Raw genomic sequence first — 4774 nt, forward strand, 5'->3', positions numbered from 1 at the left:
CGTTTGGGTCCTCTTCTATGTCAATGACAATAAATTCGACTAGAAAGGTTAAATTACCTACTTGAACGGGCAGGTTGTCAGCAATTCCAACTGGGTGCTTAATGGTTTGATCAAAGAGTCGAACACTCATATCCGTTGGACTTAACTCACCTACACCTAATCTCTTATATAATGAAAGAGGCATAACACTCACACTTGCACCTAAATCTGCTAGTGCATCATACATGACACAATCGCTAAGTAGACAAGGAACAATAAATTCACCCGGATCACCTACCCTAGGTGGAGGTTTTGATGGAACTGTATTCACCGGGTTTACTTCTACTGTTTTTGTTTCTTGCACTTTCTTATTCTTTTTCTTCTTCTTCTTCTTTCCAATGGTATCACAATCTTTATTACCTATTACTTGCTCATACTCCACTCCTTTTCTTGGAAACGGGATGGGTGGTTTGTATGGTGCCACCACTGGCTTTACATACTCGGGTGGTGGTGGTGTAACTTCTTCATTGTTACTCACATCTAAAACCTTCCCATTTTCTGGAGCTGGTTTTTCAGAATTCGTTGAGACCATATTAACATTCTCATTCCGAGGATTTACTTCAGTATTACTCGGTAGCTTTCCTTGTTCCCTCTTACTCATCATGCTAGCAAGAGTACCAACGTGTTTTTCTAGATTCAAAATGGTAGCTTGTTGAGTTCTTAATGACTGATCAAACCTCTCATTCGTTTGGGTTTGAGATGTAATAAATTGTGTTTGAGATTCCATTAGCTTTGCCATCATTTCTTCTAGATTTCGCTTTTTCTCTTCGGTTTGTTGTGATGGTTTATACAAGCTAGGTCTTTGTTGATTGAAAGTGTTGTTTTGAGTCGGTTGGTTATTCGGACCTTGTTGGTTGTACGAGTTGTTGTTGGGTCCATTTGGATTGTAAAGAATGTTTTGATTTCGATTAAAGTTTAGCTTTGGCGGTTGATAATTATTCTGATAATTATTTTCCGGCCTTTGGTTCATATAGGAAACATTCTCTCGTTGTTCCATCGTTGGTTCAATGTGACAATCTTTCAATAAGTGTGGTCCACCGCATTGCTCACAACTAATTCGTATTGCGTGAATATCTTTATTCATCTTTTCCATTCGTCTTTCGAAAGCATCTATTTTTGCGGAAACGGAATCAAAGTCATGGCTAGAATCGGCTCTAGCCGCTTTAGATAAACGATATATATCTTTCTCTTGGTGCCACTCATGAGAGTGGGAGGCTGTGTTATCAATAATTTTGTAAGCTTCAGTTGCGGTTTTCTTCATAATGGAACCACCAGCTGTTATGTCGATGTCTTTTCTTGTAGCAACGTTGACACCTTGGTAGAATATTTGTACTATTTGATAAGTGTCTAAACCGTGTTGAGGACATCCTCTCAACATCCTTCCGAATCTTGTCCACGCCTCATATAATGTTTCATTTGGCTTTTGTGTGAACGTAACAATTTCTCCTTGAAGTCTCACGGCTTTAGATGCCGGAAAGAATCTTTGAAGAAATTTTTCAACTAAGACATCCCATGTGTCAATCGCCCCTTCAGGTAACGATTCTAACCAATCTTTGGCTTCTCCCTTTAAAGTCCAGGGAAACAACATGAGATATATCTGTTCATCCTCCACTTCTCGGATTTTGAATAGTGTACAGATCCTATTAAAGGTACGAAGATGTTCGTTGGGATCTTTTTTTGGCGTACCACTATATTGGCACTGATTAGTTACCATATGTAGAATTTGTCCTTTGATTTCATAATCTGGAGCATTAACTTCTGGCTTAATAATGGCGTGACCTTGGCCCGTGCGTTTAGCTCTCATTCGATCTTCCATACTTAGAGGTTCCGTTACTTCCATAATTGAATTCGTTGAATCGGTATCACTAGATGATTCTGATTTAATAGTTCGTTCCTCAACAATCTCTGTTTGAATGATTGGTGGCTCCGGAGGAAAGTTTAGTGGTTCAGGATCTACGAACCGTTCCTGAATATTCTCTGGATTCTCAATTGTGAGGTTGGGTTCAAAAAATGGATTATCGGAAATTTGAACTGAAGTACTTGGTCGACTGGATGACGATTCTAAAGAAAAATCAACGGCGGTTATATTTGCTAAATGTCTTGATCTAGTTACAGGTGGTGAACGTACAAAAGGTGGTGAACGTCTTGCTCGGTGCATTCACTGAATATCCTATTAGTTTTTAAAAGGAAAGAAAAATTATAATAAGTTATCCAATCAATAGACTTTTCTGATTTTGCCCACGTTTCGAATAGCCAAAATATGCAGCAGAGGGGCAGGATTCGTTTGGTCTCAATATAATTGAGTACTGTTTGGCTCCAATAACCCGGTCCACGTACAAATCCAACTATTACTACGAACCAGAAAATTTTGATGTCTATCAATTTAACCACTTAAAATAAATTTTCGTAATTTTAAGAAATTTAGAGAAGAAGTAGAAAAAATTCTAAGTCCTAAAAACTAGAATGGCGAGAAATAAGAAAGAAATAGATTGCGCGTCGAAAAATGTCGAAAAATAAAAGGTCGAAAAATGGGCGTCGAAAAATAAAAATAAGAAAGTAGCGCGAAAAACGGCGTCGCAAAATTCTAAAGCACCTAAATCTTAGTCTAAGGAATAAGCACTTAAGGGATTTTACGGCAAACCTAAAAATTCTAGAAATAAAAATAACTATGCAAAACTAAACTTAATACTAAAAATTGTAACTATAGTCTAAAAATCTAAAGGTAATAAAACTTAAAAAAAAAATTATTATTTATTATTTTTAAAAAAAAAAAAAAAATTTTAAATTTTTTTTTTTTTTTTAAAAACGAATTTTTTTTTTTTACAAATTTTTTTTTTTTTAAAAAAAAATCTTTATAAAAAAAAAAATATATATATATATATATATATATTTTACAATCATTTAATTATTATTATATTATTATATTCTATTTCAATATTATTATATTATTATATTCTATTTCAATATTATTATATTATTATATTTTATTTCAATATTATTATAATTAAAAATATAGCGTTTTAGCGCTCCCCGACAGCGGCGCCAAAAACTTGATGTGTGCAGCGGGAGGGTACGAAATAGTATTATTTTTACTAGGAAATACTACAAAATATGACACAAGTTTTATTAATTTACGGATGGGATATACCTAAACTTTGCTACAACACTATAGCCAGTGTACCTAATCGTAGAGTAGTGTAGTTTTTAGTAAGTCCGGTTCGTTCCACAGGGAGCTAGTGATTACGTACTATATTTTTATAAAACTATATTTATGTAATATATATATATATATATATATATATATATATATATATATATATATATATATATATATATATATATATATATATATATATATAAGTAGTAATATTATTATAAAAGGGGGGTTTTTACCGTTTAATGACCGGTTTGTCGATTTTATATTTTTAAGCGTAAAGATAAATGACAATAATTAAAGTGCGTAAAATAAATAAATGACGATAAATAAAATAACAATAAATAAAATTGCGATAGAATATGAAATAAAAGGATTATGCTTATTTAAACTTCCGTAATCATGATGTTTGACGTTTTGATTTTTTAATTAATTGTTACTCGGGTTAATTGTCCTTTGTCATGGTTTATTTGATACCTATCTGGTTTTTATCCATAATAGTCCATCGGTCATAAATATAAAGTGCGAGTGTCCTCGTCAAATTACCCTTATACCCGAAGTCAAATATTCCAACTAATTAAGGATTTAAACTGTGACGCAGTTATCACTTCTGTCAACAATTACACCAGTTATCACTGTATGTAATCTACCCCTGTTTTGATTAGATATGAATATTAATTTACCCACTTGATCAGTTTGAATAATCAATTACCCAACCCGAATAATTAATTAAATGATTATAATAGATTCCATATGAACGTCACTAAATAGGACAACCATAATCATTATTAATTATTAGGATAATTAATTTGAAGATAGGTTCGACAGACTCCAATGAGTTGTCACTCAATTAGACAATACCCCCCATCTATTAATAGTCAATAGTCCAATTTCCACAAGTGTCGGTCTTTTGCCCAAACCTTAATTATGGTACAAAGCCCAATTACCCAATTTTAGTAATTAGCCCAACATCATGATTACTTCGTTTTAAATAAGCATAATAATAACTTAGCTACGAGACATTAATATAAAAAGGTTGAACATAACTTACAATGATTAAAAATAGCGTAGCGTTACACGGACAGAATTTCGACTTACACACTCAAACGATCTCTATCATAAATCTTATTATTATCATAATTTAAAATTAAAATTAAGATTATTGTTATATCTTATTACATTAACATTATGATAGAGATTTTTAGATATTGATATTGATAATAGATTTTTAGGATAGAAAAAGGGATGCTTTTAAATTGATCGATAATCATCGCCTTTTATAGGCAAAATATGAAATTGAATTTTCATTTACGACCCCTGAACTATGCTAAATTAACAACTTTTTATTATTTAATATTATTCTTAATATGAATTATTTAAATATTATATTTTATTCTTGTGCATAGTTGACTCGTAATTTTTACACCGTTGCGTCGAGCGTTGAGAGTTGACTCATGTCCTGGTTCCGGATATTCGAACGTCCTTGCGTACTATTTTATATCGTGTACTTTGCGTTTTGTAACTTGTACTCTTGTCATTTTTAGACGTTCTTCATCAATAATTTGAACCTTTTTAATTGTA

General features: G+C 32.3%; 1 non-coding gene across 1 annotated transcript; it reads left to right on the plus strand.

Annotated features, from left to right (window-relative positions):
* The first annotated feature begins 1388 nt into the window (after positions 1 to 1388).
* On the plus strand, positions 1389 to 1495 carry LOC139895293 (small nucleolar RNA R71). Its single transcript, XR_011775751.1, has one exon. It is a non-coding gene; the product is annotated as a small nucleolar RNA R71 (small nucleolar RNA).
* Positions 1496 to 4774: the final 3279 nt, after the last annotated feature.

The sequence above is a fragment of the Rutidosis leptorrhynchoides genome, chromosome 2 (genome assembly GCF_046630445.1).
Source record: "Rutidosis leptorrhynchoides isolate AG116_Rl617_1_P2 chromosome 2, CSIRO_AGI_Rlap_v1, whole genome shotgun sequence".
Taxonomy (NCBI): domain Eukaryota; kingdom Viridiplantae; phylum Streptophyta; class Magnoliopsida; order Asterales; family Asteraceae; genus Rutidosis; species Rutidosis leptorrhynchoides.